The sequence below is a fragment of the Pteronotus mesoamericanus genome, unplaced genomic scaffold, assembly GCF_021234165.1.
Source record: "Pteronotus mesoamericanus isolate MK-2021 breed Mesoamerican mustached bat unplaced genomic scaffold, CSHL_Meso_final scaffold_582, whole genome shotgun sequence".
Taxonomy (NCBI): Eukaryota; Metazoa; Chordata; class Mammalia; order Chiroptera; family Mormoopidae; genus Pteronotus; species Pteronotus mesoamericanus.
The window spans coordinates 2,275,210-2,295,407 of NW_026555323.1; the positions used below are offsets into that span (position 1 = coordinate 2,275,210).

General features: G+C 47.9%; 4 non-coding genes across 4 annotated transcripts; all 4 read right to left on the bottom strand.

The window, feature by feature from the left end:
- Positions 1-13,834: 13,834 nt before the first annotated feature.
- Positions 13,835-13,931, bottom strand: LOC129061358 (small nucleolar RNA SNORD116). The gene has a single exon (XR_008528187.1). It is a non-coding gene; the product is annotated as a small nucleolar RNA SNORD116 (small nucleolar RNA).
- Positions 13,932-16,419: 2,488 nt separating this feature from the next.
- Positions 16,420-16,512, bottom strand: LOC129061303 (small nucleolar RNA SNORD116). The gene has a single exon (XR_008528135.1). It is a non-coding gene; the product is annotated as a small nucleolar RNA SNORD116 (small nucleolar RNA).
- A 2,369-nt stretch (positions 16,513-18,881) lies between these two features.
- Positions 18,882-18,978, bottom strand: LOC129061297 (small nucleolar RNA SNORD116). Its single transcript, XR_008528129.1, has one exon. It is a non-coding gene; the product is annotated as a small nucleolar RNA SNORD116 (small nucleolar RNA).
- Positions 18,979-19,533: 555 nt separating this feature from the next.
- On the bottom strand, positions 19,534-19,630 carry LOC129061354 (small nucleolar RNA SNORD116). Its single transcript, XR_008528183.1, has one exon. It is a non-coding gene; the product is annotated as a small nucleolar RNA SNORD116 (small nucleolar RNA).
- Positions 19,631-20,198: the final 568 nt, after the last annotated feature.

The window sequence follows — 20,198 nt, forward strand, 5'->3', positions numbered from 1 at the left end:
AATCACTGACCTTGGTTTCCTCATCTTTGTAATGGAGGAAATGTCTAGATTTGCTTTCAAGATTATATGGTAGAATTATGCGAAGCAGCCAAATAGACTGGGCACTAAAACTGTGTGTACAGTGACAATGATTGTTCTTACATTGTTTTGCCCTCAGCATTTTCCTTTTCTGCATAGAGTTTCACTGATTTTTGAAATGAACTAATTTCCTTATTTTCTTACACTTCGGCTTGTCCCTGATTATTTAGTAATATAAAAGAAGGTGTTCTATACTTTAGTTTTGTGTTTTGAAATTTTGGAGGTTTCTGTCCGTCTGGAGAGCATACTCAGAAGTGGATCTTAACCGTTGAAAGGCTAACACATTCCATTCAGAAGTAGGGATTAAAAGCAGGGAGGAGCCCTGGCTGGTGTGGCTCAGTGGGTTGGAGCATCGTCCTGTAACCCAAAAGTTGAGGGTTTGATTCCCGGCTGGGGCCCATGCCTGGGTTGCGGGTTCAGTTCCCAGATGGGGAGCATATGGGAGGCAACCAATCAATGTTTCTCTCCCTCTCTCTCTTCCTCCCTTCCCCTCTCTTTAAAGTCAGTAAGTATGTCCTTGGGTGAGGACATTTTTTTAAAAGGCAGGAGGAAACATAGGTAGAGTGCCTAAAGGAGGAAGCCTGTAATAATTTTGTAATGGGGACTCTGCTCAAACGCCGGAGAGGTAGGCTGCTCGGTGACTAGGCCAGTGTGTGACCCAAGGGGCCTTTCCTGGGTCTCCGACCATTGCAGTTTTTCCCCAGTTAAGCAGGTCTAAACCCCAGGTTGATGGATATAAGAAAGATGACATATTGGTAGCTATGCAGAAAAGCCTACGGCTTATATGGCAAGACCTCAACAAACAGGGACAACAGCATCATTACATTCACTTCTGCATCTATGGGCTCACTCAATACAAAATACAAATCAAACAATCCCTCCAAAGGAACTGTGGCAGTTTGAGCACATACTGTATTTTGTTTGTAACCTTCACGGATGATTGGTTAAAAAATGATCCTTCAGGACCCCCAAAAGTAAATCTTGGCCTGCTTTAGCTGTGAGCTCACTCCCGATACAGCATCCCATTCTTGGCGGTGGTAACTACGGGAACCTTCCCAGAGCAGGTACAAACAAATCGTCCCGCCCATTCACTCAATCATGCACAGTTTGGGGGATCCACCATTCGCTCAGTTATTCACAGTTTTGGAAAGATGCCAATCACCAGGAGAATGGATGAAAAGTTCTAACAGTCCCATTCAATAGAATCTTCCTTGAAAACCAAAGGGAAAAAATGTAAAACCTACTGATACAGGGAATAATAGGGATGTGTCTAACAATCACCATGCTGAGTGGAAGAAGCCAAACACATACTGTGTGATTCTATTTGTATTCATTTGCAGAGCAGGCAAAACTAATCTCTGCTCATAGGGATTGGAAGATTGTTTCCTGTGAGAGTTAGTCTTGGCTGAAAGGAGCCAGTAGGGCAGGTTATCAATAAAAAGATTCTACCTCCTGAATAAGGTAGTAGTTACACAGGTATATACTTTTAAGGAAACTCAGTGAATTCTAAGGAGTAAAAATTCTACAGTGCATAAACAAAGGGTAAAAAAGCTACAGAACATTACAAAAGTGTGTGTGCATATGTGTGTCTGGAAAGAAAAATAAGAAACTGTAACTCTAGTTGACCTCAGAAAGGGGAAATTAGGTGATTAAAGGTCAGAATTGAGAAGGTGAATTACCATTCCCTGAATACCCTTTTGTAATTTTGAATTTTGTAACACATATTATGAAATTTTAAATATCCTCACCAGAGGGCATGCTTATTAATTTTAGAGAGAGGAGGAGGGAGGGAGAGATCGATGTGAGAGAGAAACATCAATCTGCTGTCTCTCACACATGCCTCAACCAGGAATTGCTCCTGCAACCTGGGCATGTGCCCTGCCTGGGAATCGAACCCACAATCCTTCGGTCTACAGGACAATGCTCCAAACAACTGAGCCACATTGGCCAGGGAATATATTACGAATTTTAAAAAATAAAAATTTTAAATGCTTCTGGAAGAAAGAAGCACTTTCTTTCTATGATTTCACTAACTTACTTGAAATATTTTAATAACAACATTAAGTGAACATGGGAAAACGCCAGTAATGGTAGAGACTGGGTAGCTCAAGGTCACTGGTCTTTGTGTGCTATCCTCTGTTTACAATGCATTTATGATGAAAAGTTTCATAAAACTCAAAACAGAGAAGATCTTTCATCACGAAGAATAGAAGACAATAAATGGATTACACACATTTAAGAATATATTAGATAAAAACACAAAGGAATACAGAAAAAAATATATATAAATAAATTAGAACGGGAGGAAAAACACACTAATAAATTATACCACAGAGCTGACTGGGGGAGTGAGGACGAGTGATACTAAAAAAACCCACAAGTCTAACTTATTTTGTTAAAAGAAAGGCACAGAAGAAATAACCAAAACTGGAAAAGGATATGAACATTAACTGAAAAAGAGAAAAATTAATAGAGTGATAAAAACCACTTTGTGTAAGTTCATGCTACCATGTTTGAAAAATCTGCTTGGACTATGATTTCTGAGGTGAAAAGAAGTTAAATGTAAGTTATAAAACAAAAAAAGATAATAACCATAGGAAAAAAGTGAGAGAATCTTCTAGACAGTCTCGGTTCTAAGCCAGACCACCCCAAACAAAGGAGATTGAGGATGACATGATATGTTTGTTTACTGGTGATGTTAATACCAGAACTTTTCAGTCCAATCTAGAACACAGAGTGAGAAGAAAATCCTCAAAATTATTTTAACATAATCAAAGAGTCTGACATCAAATCATGACAAAAATAGAAGAAAATTAGAGATCAATTTCATTTACTAGTATACGTTCAAAAATTCTAAATAAAATTGATACTCCTGAATCAGTAGTAAATTTACAGAGTAGAACTTTTTTAAAAGCAAATTCAGGAAATAAAAGGAAATCAATAATAGAAAAAAATGACTGTACGATGATAAAAGTTTCAAGAATATAGATGTTTGTGCAAAAAGTATTTGATTGGATGTACCATCTGATTTCAATTAAAATGCTATAGAAACATATAAAAAATTTTAGAAGTATATCTAACACAATACACAAAAGTCTCAAATTCAAGGCTAGCATCTTACATCTATGATTTCGACTGCCTACAAATAACTTACCTACAGACTCTGAGGCCTGATATCACCCAGCCAAATCCTATAAACAAGACAGAACTGGGAGCCACTAAATTCACCCTCTGCTCACCTAAGAAAATGCCCCTGAGAACATCTTGCTCCCATAAGCAAACAGCTCATTTGTCGCAGGGGATTTTGAAGACCTTGCCTCCTACCGGAGTCCTCAGCGTACTCTGGGTTCACCGACCTTGAACTATAGCATGACGGATTGTGACTGTCTGTAACCAGCTCCCCGCTTAGAAAGCCTGCCTTAAATCACATCAGCCAGACCCCAAAGCTGTCATTTCCTGCTTTTGAATCACCGCTAACACATGTCCAAGCGGCACCTTCCCCTTAAGGCAGCTTTCATAAGCTGTGCTTGGCTTAGGGTTCTTTTGGGGAGTCTTTCTGAATAATAAACCGGCACCAATGTGCTGGTCAAAACCAAGAAGCGTTCCATGAGCATCTGATCAAATTAAGGGTGGATAACATGTCCAGATTTGAAGTTCAAGTGCTCTGAAAGTCCCGGTCAGTGAACTTTCCCAACGTAACTAAAATCCACGTCATTTGGAAGGCTCAACACTACCAGTATTTGCAAAGGGATTTAGTATGTGCTTGAAAAAATTGTGAAAAGTCACAAGAAAAAAGACTTACCCCTCAAAATAAAACTTTCAGATACAAAAAAATATATATACCATGTAAGGAAATAAACGGAAAGAAAATAAAAATACCCCAATCACCAAGTGAAAATATTAACCATAATTGAAATTATTGAATAAAGAGAAAGACATACCTTGTCCTTGGATAGGAAGACTTATATTATTAGAAACCAATTCTCCCATAAATTAATTTATTAAAGTCGATGAAATTGCAGTCTAAACTGTAATTTCTCCCAACGAGAAGACACATGAGACAGGAGGCAGAAGAAGACACACAGACCCACAGGAAAATGGAGCCAGTCGCAGATGAGAATACAGCACAGTGCAAGATGGCATTACAGATAAATGGGCAATTATTGGCAAATAATCGCAAGTAATGGCAAATAACTTGGCAACGTCAAGATTTCAAATCAAAAGAATCTCTCATGATTTAAGAATCTGAATTTTTAAAAAAACACAAAATAATTCGAAGTTAACATAGGTGAAGGGTGTCATGGAATCAGTATAAATATCTTTCCAGAATGACATGAAACTCAGAAGCTGTAGAAGCGAACATGGTTGTACTTGGACATATAACAATCATACACATTCTTATAACAAAAATGAGGTTTAAAAGTGTGTAAAAAAAATATCTGTAATGCTTCACAATCCAAAGCTTATTTTCGCAGTAATAAATGAGCTCTTTGAAGTAAGGAACAGACCAGACCGAAGACGCCCCCCACCAACCAAATTAGACATAAAGAGGAAATTAAAAAAATACAGATGGCTAATAAACATGAAAAAATGGTCAAACTCAAAAACGAAAGAAATACAATTGAAGACAATAGTTTGGGCTATCACATTGGCAAAGAGTTTCAGTATTTATGAAATCTGTTCTCTGTGAGCTTGCGAGAGAGCGGGCAACCTTAATTTGTTGTTAGTGGAAGATCAAGTTGTTACCACATTTTGCAGGAAATCTTGTGATAACTTCCAAAATTTAAAATGTGCGTATTCTTAATCCCGGCATTTCAACTGCTCACTAATTTACTATGACGTAATAGACAAATGAAAAAACATTGATATAGAGGGAGGTTCACTGCACAGAAATTTGATGCTAACGTAAGTATCTAAAATAAGAAAAACTTAATCTAACTACATTCCATCTACAAAAGGGTCATGTAGTCATTCAATAAATGACATAGATGTGTGTTATTGAAACAGAAAAAGAGCACTGAGCGCCGATGGCTGGGGCTCAGTGGATTGAGCATTGTCTTGCAACCCAAAAGGTTGCTGGTTCGATTCCCGGTCAGGGCACATGCCTGGGTTGCAGGCTGGGTCCCCAGTTAGGGACGTGTGAGAGGCAACGATCAATGTTCTTTCTCACATGGATGTTCCTGTCCCTCTTTCTCCCTCCCTTCTGCTCTCTCTCTCAAGATACATAAAATATTTTAGAAACAGAAAGCGGGCATTGAAAAAACTGCTAAATGAAGGGCAGTGTTGTGGGAGAATGTGTATAATACGGCCCCACTTCCAGAACCCTCCCAAAATAGCGTGTGTGGGGGGGCACATCTATCCGCTTCAAGAATGCTCACAGCTACCTTAATAGGGACAGAATCAGGAGAGAGAAGGGCACTTAATTTATACATTAGATATTGAAGTATATTTTGAATGGGAGAAAACACATGTAGAGTTTCTTTGCACTAGATCCTATTTTTAAAATTTACTGCCCGGCAAATGGAAGTGACGGACTTAGATCGATGGGAGCCGGAGGCCTTCCATCATTTTGCGTCTCTTGGGCAATAATGTGTCCTCTACTGGGGCTCCTGGGACTGACCGAGTCAAGTGGCAGAAGGGAAACAGTCACGCGCCCAAAGTAAAGTCTCAGCGATGACATCCCAACATGACCATTTCTCAGTTAAGCATTTCTTATCTGCGGGAGGCGTCCGCTGCGACACAGGACAGAGGGGTCTCCGAGCGGAAGGAGGGTGGTCTCGTCGTGTGGGCGAGGCTGATGGCAGAAGCCACGGCACCCGGAGTGACAATTCCACCTGCGAGGGCACAGCGGGGGGAAATGGGCGAAGGTGAGGCACGCATTTCCCAGCGTCAGGGGTCTGGGAAAGCCTCACACACGCTGCCTCTACGCGGGCTGGAGCAAACCCACCCACAGCACACAGACAGAGCCCCAGTTTTGGGAGCTGGGTCCCTGCTTGCACCCAGAAAAATGAGTCTCAAACCTCCTAAAATCAAAGAGGTCAAAAATGGGAGCTATGTTTTCTCCTCTGCTGAGCTACAAAAGGATAGGCATCTCCAACTATGTCAGGTTGGTGGCTGTCTCTTCTCCTCTGTATATGGCTTCTTAAAGTTCCAGGTCATGCTATGCTAGTGGCTCATTTCATTGGAACATCGTCCCGAACGCCGAAAGATTTCGGGATCGATCCCCAGTCAGGGCGCATATGGGAGGCATCTGATCAGTATTTCTCTCTCTCTCAAATCAATAAACATACCCTCAGGTGAGGATTTAAAAAATAAGTTAATACTTTAAAAAAAACAGTTCTACCTGGGCGTACTTTAAAGAACTGTTCTAGGCCACTCATTCATAAGATCAACTGTTTCAGCCCTCTGACAGGTACAGAGAATCTGCTGGGTCTCGTATGTACAGCAATTCTCTGCTGACACAATGGATCCAGCCGAGGAGGAGCTCCAGTTGCTGGTTAAAAAAAGCCCTTCCCGGTGGCAGGAAATGGATTAACTGAGATGCAGCCGGTCTACAAAGGTATCCAAGAAAAGCTGCATCTCTCATTTCATTATGTGATTGGCCCTTGGAGTCGGTTAGAACGCAGCCTTCAGGAAGTGAGCAACTACTTTCCTAAGCAGACACAGCTGCTTCTAGAAAGAGCAAGGCTCACCTGCAGAGGACGGCCCTTAGACAGCGAGCCAGTGAGCGCTCTTGGTCTGCAGACACCTGTCTCGGCGATTTAGTGGGTCTGTCACTCCCGAAAGACTTCCCGAGCCGGCATCCTCTGGGAATAAAATGAGAAACCCCACTTCCAGTTAAAAAGGCACTTCAGCTTCGTACTCTTTCATGTTGATTTCCCCTGGAAGCCGCTTCTTGCTGTCACTTGGCTCTGAAGCCACAGCCACCTCCTCTGTCACTCCCTGTGTGCCAACATCAGCACCTGGCACAAAGCCCTTGTCTGTCTTCATTTCCAAGACCCACTGAAAATCACATCTCTTTTCACGATGTATCGATTTCTGCTTAGTTGGCCAGGTTATTTATAAATGCACTCAAAATAACGTACTCATACACCTATCCTCAAAGTCTATGGAGGATGTGGTCCCTGCCTGGTATTTGCATCACAAACATGAACTGAAATACGTCAGGCCATGAGAAATTCAGAGTCCACGTGATGAGTCAACCACACACACAAAGAGCTGAGAAAGAACTCCATGTATGGTCTTATGGAGGTCGATTCTGTTTCAGGAGGGGATTGTGGAGAAAGACCCCCATTTAGGATGACCCGATCCACAACTGTTACCCCCAATTACTGTGTCCCCTCTCATTGGGCTAAATCTGAGCTGCGTTTTTCATGGTACTAAGCTAGAACCAAGTGCCATCAAGCTTTGGAAGAACAAGGGCCTCGCTATGCCTGTTTCCGATCAACATGCCCTTCCCTGCCCACGTGTGGTCATACCTGCAAGGGTGTCCACGAGACCATGAGTGGGAACGGAGGGCCGCCGACAGAGAAGGCGTCTGCAACTGACTCTGGAGAGTTTAGGCAAAGGTACACGCTGTTTCCCTTCCTTTAGAGCCTCTATCATCACCTGAAAGGGGAAAAAAGGAAAAACAACAATTTAACAAAGTATATATGTGGATATAAATGTACCTTTATGGACATATGGACTCTACACAAATGCACATGCATGCAGTCTAACTTAACACAAAACACTCTTGATGCTTTGTGGTGTGCATGGGCTGGGAAGATCTGCGTGTATGTCTCAGGTGCACAAACTCAAACATGACCGGTTGTCTCCCCAAGAGCCAACCGACACTCAGAGGCTGGCTAATAATTATGTTCATAAGATAAAGTAATTCCATACTATTAAGAGTAAGCATTATAAAATTCTTTTTTCTATTATACACAGATCAATGAAAAAATGGTTTCTCCATTACTACCTGGCCGAATTCCAAGGGAGGCACCTAACAATTTCATTGGCACAAAAAAAAAAAAAAAAAAAGCTTCTAGTTTATCGCCTTAGCTGGTGTGGCTCAGTGGCTTGAGTGCAGGCCTGCAAACCAAAGATCACTGGTTCGATTCCCAGGCAGGACAGATGCTTGGGTTGTGGGCCAGGTCCCTAATAGGGGGCGCGCAAGAGGCAACCACACACTGATGTTTCTCTACCTCTCTTTCTCTCTCCCCCTCTCTAAAAATAAATAAAATCTTTTTAAAAAAGTTTCTGGCTTATAAGTTTTTATAAGATCACTTTTCAAGAAAAATATGCATCTCAATAATATCTGGGTATCTAGAAAGATTGATTGAAACTTATTGTTTTTTTGAACAGCAGTCTAAAATTTGCCCCAAGGCCATTACCTAGCGACAAGGGGCCTTTCTGTGACGTAACCGTTAGCCCCCAACCGTTCTTCATCTACAGGAAATCAGAAACGCAGTATTTTTATCACTAGTCTTGAAGAAAGCGTGTAACATAAACCATCTGATTAAACAGCCTCAATATAACTAGGAAGTCTGATGGGACCAAACAGAGGATCCACGTGATTATTACATTCAAAGTATTCCCCCGAACGCCCAGCACCATGGCTTCTGTATAATTCCTGACGTCAGCACTGTTGATCAGCCAGTGAACAAGGGTTGTGTGCATCTCTAAGTAGCATCCTAATACTGTCTTTCTGACGTCATCTGCAGAATACCGCATTGTAAATAGCATCAAATTTACAGGTTTTCTTCTATTATCATGTCAATGATTAAAGTACTTGAAATACTACAGGCAAAGTTTTTCCTTTTTATTTTATTATGTATATTGTTATTATTTGCTTTTAAAGAAAAGTTAGTAAGCAAAAAACATATCATTGGTAAAACAGGCATTTGTCTTCTGAATATAAATTGCTGATACGAGACCATTGTCTTCTGTATTTCATTGTCTTGCTTCCTGTAAAGTTAATAAACAAATCTAGAAATGTTTAACATGATGTGGAAGCTCACAATTCCATTTTCAAACTTTCCCCCAAATAACTTTACCTATGATTTCAACAATAGGTGTTTTAAAGATGTGATGTTTATAATCGTTACAACTTTTCTTGTAGTGTGTAATAGCTCTAGAGAATTTGTGTCCAATAGAACTTTGGCTCCTGCTAAAGAAAGATCTGGAAGTCTTAGGCCTAGAGCAATGGGGCATTGCTGTGCATACACAATTCTCTTAAGAGACAGTAAACGTGCTTCTCAAAACTCCTGCTGGCAAATACAGGGAGGCAGATCTTGACTGGCTCAGTTTTTGGAAAACCCCAGTAGAAAGTGAGCATCTTTTTCCTTAAAGGGAGATAAAGACACCTTTCTTTGGAGGCTCTTTAAATCTAAGTTAAGACCATGAATTTGAAGCCCTGGCTGGGTGGCTCGGCTGATTGGAGCACCATCCCTTGCACCAAAAGGTGGCGGGTTCGGTCGCCAGTCAGGGCACTTAACAGGGAAACAGGTACCTGATGTATCTCTTCTTTTCTGATAGAGCCATTTAAAAGCTACGAATTTCCTTCTAAGCAGGGAGCCTAAAAGGAACCTGTGGCTGGCTCGGGGTAGGCGTAACCCTTGACCCCTGGTTTTGTATCTACGTGCCCGTCCTCTGAGCTCTGGCGGCTCTGAGCGTACGGATGCTGCGGCCAGAAACCGGGGCGCCACGTCATCCCTCCGCTGCGCAACTCACACCTTCCGTGAATGCCGTCACGAGCCATGACTACGGTCCCTGCGGTGCCACCAGCTGACAAAACTAACGCCCCTCACAGTTTTGCCTAGTGTGCTCCCTTGCGCTCAACACCTCAGCTCACAGAAGGGACTCGGTCCCTCATTTTGTTCGGATCCCAACGAGCTCCATTTGTGAAGTCACTGTTGATCCAGGAGCATCTGGAAAAGGGACCTTGACCTGGAGACAGGTGGCAGGCACTCAGGCATCTGTCACCTTGGGACACACAGCGCCACCCCGTTTGATTATGAAGACCCGTCAACGGAAGCCGTGACCCAGGGCCATGGCTCAAACCTTACTGTCGCAGGAGAGTGACGTATGCTAAGTGGGGCGTCAGGACCTTGAGGGCAAAATGCTCACGGGTGGTAGAATTCCTACTGACGCCTCTGTGTGCGCGCAATGCCATACGCCTGAAGCTTCTGTCCTTGTCACATCCCAGGAGGAACCAACGACTTTTTTATGTCTTGATGTACATCGACCTGCGAAAATAAACATATAGAAATATAAGAAGTATACTCATCCATTTCTCACCTTGGAAAAACCTGGATAGTTAATTCATGAACCTCCCCATAAAATACACTCATTTATTACTCTATGGCTATTCCAATATTATTCAAAAAAGAGGAAGTGCAAAATTCCTTGACATAAATGAGACAAAAGCCTCAGAAGACTCAACAGATTATCAACAGCTCACTTTGCTTGGATTAGAGAGGTTTTTTTTTCCAATTGCATTCTTGATTAATTAAAAAAGTTAAAATGATCCACAAAAAAATAAGTGTATTGATCATTATAGGGAGTCAGTGTTCTGATCATTTCCAGAGAAGGAAATTTGTACGAGCAATACGATCAACACTTCCAACGTGTGGTGGAACGGATTTCACACAATTCCAATGTCACTTCCGACCCTCAAAGCATGGGGACAGTTGGGGAAATTGAAGAAGAAAACCTTCCTATTGAATGCGTACTATTAACAGATCACAAGGACTTAACTATACATATGCACGAGACAACCTATGGACAAGGGAATTATACTCAGCACAGAAAGTCATTTTTATAAGACTCTAGCGTCAAAATTTCCCCAATGGTCTCTTCTGGGATGACACACTACAACTGTAGTCTCCCTTTAAATATACGGGCCACTGGCTAAAGAAATAGACGCCAATGAAAGCAACCCTGATCACTAAGAATTGTACATCTCATTCTTTCACGATTGAAAATGAGAGAAAGGATTCCTAACTCCTTTGGTTCAGATTTTCAAGAAATGCACATACAGGAGCCACCCTCAATTCCAAAAGCACATATTCAGACACGGGCTGTGCAAAGCTGCAGGCTCCGCCCTGACACAGGCAATGAGCCCGGAACTGCCAGTCACCTAGCGCGTCCAGGGCCAGCCCACTGGGCAGGAGGAAGAGCCCACGCCCTCCGCTAACTGTGCAGGAGAAAGGGAGGGAAACTTGGGCCTCCCGCGTAGAACAAGGCCCTACAAGATATCTGGCTGCCTTTGGCGAAAAAGTGCTGCTTACCTTCCCCAGGGATCCACCAACATCCCAAAGACCCTGCACCCCTGGACTCCGAGGGCCCCTCCCAGCAGCGAGCGTCCCGGAGTTGGCAGAACAGTCCTCTCTGGCGTATGTTCACCCGCAGCTTCACCTGGGAAGCAGAGAGAAATCACATGCAGAGTTAAGAACTGTGCCCAGGTTCTAAGGTAATGAGATGCAGCCCAAACATTCCCCAGGGAAGCCTTGCATCTGCCTGTCGTGCTTCTCTGTCCCTCAGGGGTGACTGCAGGCGTGTGTGGCTCCGGGAGGGCAGGTAGGCATGGAGGTACGTGCGCAGGCATGCTTGTGTCCAGAGGCCTCAGCAAATGAACACGCATGCCGTCTGCACAAATCTCTACTTCAATCACGGCCACCCAATGGGGGCAGACCTTCAAAAGACAATATATGAACTTTGAGCCCTAGGTGCTGCTGAAACAGTCCATGAACTCCATCTCTTACACTCACTCCTGAACCTGGCCCACCACTAACTCTTGGTGCACCTTCTTCTTGGCCATAAATGTGATGTCAGCTTGTACACCGGGGCCCTGCGAGCTTTCGGAGGTCAACTGCACTTGATGGAAAACTTGCAACCAACCCAACAAGGTAACCACCAACAGAAAGGTTGGCAACATGGGGACACACACCGGCGACAGGGCAGTGGCAGCCCATCTTAAATGCCAAGTTGCCATGAGTCCAGGCCAGGCGACTGCTCCTGCTAACTAATCCTGAAGGGGCTGGGTGGGCCAGCAAGACGCCAGAGGAGAAATGGCGCATTCATCGATCGCGACAAAGAGTCATACCAGCCGCAGTTGGGGCACATTCCCATCCAAGCAGCGTGCGTCTAAACCAATGCAATTCAAGGCGCTGAGCTCTGATAAAAAGTTTAAACACTGGGCTGCCATGTCCGAAGTGGCATCCTCACGTTCCGCACGGACTGTCGGCCAACAGGCAGCCTCCCAAGCTACATCCACGTGCGCTGTGGTGACCGACTGGGAGGCTGGCCACCAACGGTTTCCATGTGGCATGAACAGAACTCAAGCACTTTACCCGTAAAGACCAAAGGAAGAATGGAAACAGGATACGCCTCCCACACGAGGAAATGGGGGTGTTTTCCAAGGCGGACCTCTACCCGCGGCACTGAACCAGGGGTCACACCGCTCCCAGTCCCCCCCTCATCCAGGCCCTTCCCATAATCCGTCTCAACATCTCTGAACAAAACGGGAGCCGCCAGGACCAGGAGAACCGAACACTCCTGAGTTACCACCTTGATCTTAAAAATTCTGAGCTCAGAGGCCATGAATCAAAGACAGTGGGGGTGGTCTCGGGACTGTAAACCTCTTCAAGACAATAGGAAAGGCACTGGGGGGCGACACTGCCCAGGAGGGGCAACTCTGAGCAGCCACGGGCAGCTGGCACCGAGCCGTTCACACAGCCGGGAAGCCTTCTGGGACAGGCACAGATCGGCAACAGAAGCCAGGAGCAAAGGCTTCGCTGTAGGCCAATGAGCTCTGTGGAAACAACGCGAGACAGCGCATCCGAGGGGAGCTCACGGGACCAGCCTGCCGCCTGCCCCACTTCCTGTCTTGTCCCGGGGCTCGGCCAGCGGAGCACTTTCACTTCAGCGTGAAGGCCAGAGCAGAGTCAATGGTGGCCACCATGCATGTGGACTGACTGAGGAACGGAGCCCCGTGACCTGCCAGCTACTCCCCATGTCCCCACCGCCAGCTCAACTGCAGTCAATCTGCCTCGGCAAGATAAGAGGTGACAACAGGTTCTCAACGTGCTGGGCCTGAGGCTCTAGTCAGAAACCAAGAGGAATTCTGATTTTCGACTCTGAGAAAAAGGACCTCCAATGCCTACTTTGAAACCACGAAATGTGGTTGAGATGTATCCACACCATGTGTCCACTGGGCGCCCACCATCCTGAACGCTTAGATTATAAATTTAGAAAATATGCTCGTCAAAATGAAAAAGCCATGCATTCAACCAACGCAATGGAAGTAATGAAATTAAGACAGGAGGTTCCCTAACGCTGAGGCCCTGCGTGGAGCAAATTCTGGAATGCCACAGGGATGTATGGACAAGCCACCACTCTAGAGGGGCTATTAAATAGTAAATAGAAGAACAAAACTTGGGGCAGAGGAAATCTCACCTTCCTGAGGGATCCACCTGCACGGTGCTCACCCATGGACACACTCCCTCCAGGACTCCCGAGCGCCTCTGGTCATCAGAGCAAAGGCAGGTCGTCTCTTCATGGCTGACGGCAAGCTTCCACGGCCACCCCACCTGGGAAGTGTAGAGAAGTCACAACATGCACATCTGAGCAACACACTCAGAAACTAACACAATGAAAATACAACAGAGTGACTGCAGGTTCTGAAACGCTCATGTCCTGCGTGGAGCGTGCATGCGTGTGACCACGGGGCCGCTGTCCCTCGCCCCTGTCTGCCCTGGGCCCCCCACGTGCTGGACCTCAGATCCGATGAGAACGACGACGGTTGGAGTTCTCACTCATTTTGTTCAGCTTTTCCAAGGAATGCACTGTGAGGGGGTCATCATCGATCCGAGCACGCTCTGGGGCGCTGTGGAACTGACCAGGGCAGGCTGGGCCATCACTGGGTGAGCCCAAGATCTGAGGCCCCCACCGCAGTGGAGAATGAAGGTCCAGGCCCCTGAGCAAGAGGGACAGCCCATCCACTCCTGGAGGGAAACCACGGGGCACACATGCACAGGATATCTCTAGCAGGGCTATTACATCTAAAGTGATGGCCACAAACTACAACAGAGGGAACCTTACCTTCCTGAGGGATCCACACGCCTGGTGCACCCAGGGTCCCACTCCCTCCAGGATGCCTAAGCACCTCCCGTCACCAAAGGGCAGGTTGTCTCTTCAGAGCTGACAGCGAGCCTGGCACAGCCCCTCCACCTGGGAAGTGTAGAGAGATACATGCACATTTGAGATCCTCACCCAGATTCTCAGGTAACAGGATCCCTGCCAATGTTTCCCCCAGGTATGCCTTGCCCCTCTGTCACGCACCTCTGTCCCTGAGGAGTGGCTGCAGGCCTGTGTGACACCATGTGGTAGGCAGGTAAGCAGGGGTGTGTGCGTGTGGTCCTGACAGAGGACTTGGCTTCTGAACAAGCAGCGCCTGGGCCCGGGTCCCTAACTTCACGCCCTGCACCCTAAAAAGGTGGACATGGCCTCAAAATAAAAGCTGCAAATTCTGACCTTGTGCACCTTCTAAAACATTGAGAGACGCCTTCTCTCACAGCCTCTCCTGCTGAAAACAACTGCACCAGCTCCACATACACCTCTTCCTCACTGTGGCTGTGATGTCACCTTCCACTCTGTGTCCCAACAAGCTGTCATAGGTAAGCTGCACTTGACAAGACACCAGCAACCACTGAAGTCACAAAAGGCCCCAAAAGGTAGCACCAGTGGCACCCTGGCTATAGGCAGAAGTGTCCCACTTTAATCTGAGGCAGAACTAAACGACTCCAGCCTCACGAGTCTTTGAGCTGAGTAAGATTAACCGTCCTCACGGGCCACTGGGGAGACTCACGAACGGTTCCTACTCACACACCATGACCCGGGGTAACAGTGAACTGAAACCAGGGCCTCGTGCCCCTCCCAGCGACTGGGAGCATCCCCATCCATGGAGAGTCAAGGTCCTGACCTCCAGGGAAATATCCCAAAACTCAGCTGCCTTGACTGAGGAAGCATCCTCATGCCTAAAAGAAATTCCCCCAGAAAAGTAACTGCAGTCACTACCCCTACTAGGGTGCGCCGCGCCCCGGGGAGCCCAGCCATAGAAGATTTCTATTTTGCCTGAGTCGACAACCCGGGATTCAACGAATGACCGCACCCTGGGCAGGAAATACCACAGAGAACCTCACAGAGCTCCAAGACTCTGTTCACCAAGACAAGGACACCAGTTTAAAGAGGAGGCGCCCTCCACCAGGCGTCCTCAGTCCTGGGCAGGGCACTGGCCACGCCAACCCTCACGGTTCCAACCATGTCCACTGGCTTCCGGGAAACCATGACCCATGGGACAAAGGTACGAGACACCTGCGCCAGGAAAGCCGGACCAGCTGGGAGAACAATTTTGACCTTAGAACTATGGAGTGAAGGGTCAAAGACAGTGTCCACCTAAGCAATCTGACCCCGGGTGGGCCGGACAGATGGCATGGGACACAGGACGCCCCGAAGGCACTAAGAGGCAAACAGGTGACACCCCCACTGTCTGAAATGGAGATGCCAAGTGGACAACGAGCAAACACCAGAGGACCACACACTAGAGCCCTGGAACTACCCACAGGTACCCATCGGCTGCCCCACCTGGTCCTGGAGAAGTGGAGAGGAAGCACAGGACTGCCACTGGGAAACCCAGACACGGTGCGTCCCACAGGGGCCTACGGGGTCACTCTGAGACTCACCCTCCCCGCAGCCTTCCCTTCCCGCCCAGGCCATCGGCCCCCACGAGGTCTGCACCTCAGCCTGGAACACGGCGCCGTCCGAGGCTGCTCACCACACATGTGGGCTGGGGGACAGTGTTCCCGGTCGGATCTTCCGATGGACGCACCAGGGCCCACTAACAGCAATTTGCCCCCAACACCGTGGGGAACTCAAAATCCTTCAACAGGGCAAAAGGCAAGAACAGGTATCGCTCCCTGGCGGGCCTGGGGCTCTAATTAGAAGCCATGAGGGCTTTGGTCTCCACTGGGCCACCAAATCACAGGCTACTATGGGCTACGTGTGAAGAGGGAACATGGTCAACACAGATCCATGTCATGAGCTCTCCTGGCCTAGAACACCACCACACCTCCAACCCATAGGGACTGGTTTGCGGGAGGACCAACAGCCAACAAAAACTGGGCGTTCGAATCAGAACTTCCAATTCCTGGACACCCAACGACAGAGGGGAAGCCACTGACCCTCAGACAGAGCACACTGAATCGCTGAGGCCCTGAGGGGATCGTGCATGAGTATGACCGAAGGGAAGCTGTCCCTCTGTCTGGCCTGCTTGCTCAAGAAACCCTAAGCAAATGTGCTGAACCTCAGATCCGATGAGAATGACGATTGGAGTTCTCACTCATTTTGTTCAGCTTCCAAGGATTGCATTTTTGAGGGGGTCATCTTCAATCCGAGCTTGCTCTTGGACTCAAGACGTTTGGGTACAGCAGCCTGGGTGGGTCACCCAGTGAGCTAATGACCACACTGTCTTCCAGCAGCCTGGAGCATCCAGATCCCAGCCACTGAGCAAGAGGAACAGTCCATGCACTCTTGCTGAAAAACCCGAATTTCACTGAGGCCACGTGCAGACGCATTACGTTCCTCAGCGATCCACGGGCACAGAGCACACCCAGGGCCACACTCCCTCGAGGACACCCGCACAGCTCCGGCCATCAAAGGAAAGGCAGGTCATCTCTCCATGGCTGACAGTAACCCTCCACCTGAGAAGTGTAGAGAGATACATGCGCATTTGAGACACTCACCCAGGTTCTCAGGTAACAAGATCCCTGCCAACCTTCCCCCCAGGTACGCCTTAGCTCTGTCTGTCATGCAGCTCTGTCCCTTAGGAGTGGCTGCGGGCGTGTGTGACACCATGAGGTGGGCACGTATGCAGGGGTGTGTGCGTGCGTCCTGACAGAGGACACAGCTCCTGAACAAGCACGGCCTGGGCCCAGATACTGAAAACCACGCCCTGCTTCCCAAAATGGAAGATGGGGTCTTCAAAAAACAAGAGAAAACTCTTGACCTCTAGAGGTTTCTAAACTAGCCCGCAGACTCCACCTTTCCCATGGGCCTCTTCTGTACATGTCACACTCTCTGGTGCGCACCCTCTATCGCTCTGGATGCGACGTCACTATGGACACCTTTTCCAGGAAGCTGCCCTGAAAGAAACAAGCGGCCTCGGAAACTACAAAACCACCCACATGCTGGTCATAGCAATGCTATCCTGGTGCACAAAGACTGTTAATTCTACGTGGCCAAAGGAGTTCAGGTTAGGACAAGCTTTGAGCTTATTAAGTCTCACTATCCACACGAAGCAGTAGGGTATCAGACAAAAATGGTTCCTTCTCACCATGACCCAGGGTAACACCCAACCAAAACTAGGACACGGGCCCCTCCAGGGACCAGGCATTTCCTCATCCAGGGAGTTCAAGGCCCCGGCCTCCACGGAAACACCAAAACACTCATCTTCCTTGACCACAAACGCCGCCTCACGTCTGCAGTACAAGGGCCAGGGAATGGAGCCCCGGGCACTACCCTCACTAGGGAACCATGAGTGGGGGGAAGGCAGCCAAGAAGACTTGGAGTTTTCGCGAGTCGACAGCCTGGATTCCACAGGCGACCCACCCCTGGCAGCTTATTCCAGAAAACCTCAAGAAACTCCAATGTTCCGTTCTCTCTCACACACATACACAAAATAACTGAAATAAAACACAGTCAGCATTAAAAGACACAGACCGTTCACACAGGACTGCTCAGTCCCTGGGGATGCAGCCTATATAACAAGACTCAACACGCCCACTTTCCCTGAGAATTGTCAGGATGGCAGCTGCGAGCCACCTGGGCTGGCCACACTGGGCCACCTGGGGACTGCTCTGACCTAAGCGCCGCTGGGCCTCATTGTGGAAAAAGGTCCACAGGAATGTTCCCTAAGCAAGAGGAAGCACACTGGCCAGCGGCTGGCATGGGCCACCAGGTCTCCCTCAAGGCTCCAAAACCAGAACCGCTGGCCGTCACTCCTAGAAATGGAGACACAAAGTGACCAACATGTACCTTCCACAGAGACACATACAAGGGCCCTCAATCCTTCCCTGGACATGCCAACTGGCAGCCCAGTCAGGGCCCCAGACGTCCCTGGGAAGCAGGTGATCGCTCTTGAAACAAACAGAGACAGTAAGTCCAATGGAAGCCCATGGAATCACGCTCTGTCCTCCCCCGGCGACGCTCCACAAGGAGTCCGCCCCTCCGCGCCTGGACCGCAGCACCAGCCACAGATGTGACCATGCATGTGGACTAAATGACAGCGCTACAGAGACGGTTCTACACCTGCAGCACCAGGGCCTAGTATCTGCAAAGTGCCCCAACAACCAGCGGATCTCAAAATTGCTCACCAACTCAGAAGGTACCAACAGGTATTGCTATGTGATGGGCCTACAGCTCTAATCAGAAGCCATGGGAGCTTCTGCTCTTGGTCACTGAACAACAGGCCTTCAGTGGCTGCCTCTGAACACCTGGTCAACACAGATTCACGCCATGCGCTCACAGGGCCTAGACCAAAACCACACTCGCTGACTCCTAGGACTAAATGGCTAGAGGTCCACCATGCCAACAAAGACTGGGTGTTCAAACCAGAACTTTAACTCGTGCACACCCAGCGATGGAGGTGAAGCTACTGACTCTCAGACAGAACATGCTGAAATGCTGCCATGCTGGGGGGAGCGTGCGTGAGTGTGACCGAGGGGCCGCTGTCCCTCACCCCTGCCCTGGGCCCTCCACGTGCTGGACCTCAGATCCGATGAGAACGTCGACGGTTGGAGTTCTCACTCATTTTGTTCAGCTTTTCCAAGGAATGCACTGTGAGGGGGTCATCATCGATCCAAGCACATTCGGGGACACAGGAAAATTCGGGAAGGCAGAATGGACAGGCCACTGGGTAAACCAATGACCTCCGCAATCCAGGAGCATGAAGCATGAAATCCGAGTCACTGACCAAGAGGGACAGTCACTCCATTTTCGGAATAAATCCTGACATGCCATTGGGACACGTGGACGAGCCACCATTCTAGGAAGTCTATTAAATAGTAAGTAGACAGGCAAACACGGGGCAGAGGAAATCTCACCTTCCTCAGGGATCCACGTGTGTGGTGCTCACCCAGGGATACACTCCCTCCAGGACTCCCAAGCGCCTCTGGGCATCAGAGCAAAGGCAGGTCGTCTCTTCATGGCTGACGGCGAGCTTCCACGGCCACCCCACCTGGGAGGTGCAGAGAAATCACATGCACATCTGAGCAACATACTCAGAACCTAACACAATGAAAATACAACAGAGAGACTGCAGGTTCTGAAACGCTCATGTCCTGTGTGGAGCGTGCATGCGTGTGACCACGGGGCCGCTGTCCCTCGCCCCTGTCTGCCCTGGGCCCCCCACGTGCTGGACCTCAGATCCGATGAGAACGACGACGGTTGGAGTTCTCACTCATTTTGTTCAGCTTTTCCAAGGAATGCAGTGTGAGGGGGTCATCATCGATCCGAGCACGCTCGGGGACACAGGGCGTGTTAGCAAGGCTCGCTGCATGGCTCACCTAGTCTTGTAGTGAGTCTTGGAGTGACTTGAAGCATCTGGATCCAAGCCACTGAGCAAAGGGGACAGGCCCTCATCAATCCCCTCTTGGACAACATCCCCACATGCCACTGGATACGCAGGGACAGGCTGCCAACAGCAGGTTGATGAAATGTTAATGCCAATGGCTTAACTTGGGGCAAAGAAATGCTTACCTTCTGAGTGACTCGCAGGCATAATGTAGAGCAAGGCCAATGCTGCTTCTGGGACTCCTGCGTGCACCCACCCATCCATTACAAAGGCAGGTGGTCTCTTCTAGGCAGACAGCAAGCCTTTCATGACACCTCCACCTGGGAAGTGTAGAAGAATCACATGCACATTTGAGTAGTGTACCCAAGTTCTCAGGTAACAAGGTCCATGCCAACCATTCCCCCAGGTAAGACTTGCACCTGCCAGTCATGTGCTTCTGTGCCTCAGGCGTGACAGCAGGCACACGTGACACCCTGCAGTAGGTGGGTATGCAGGGCTGTGTGCATGT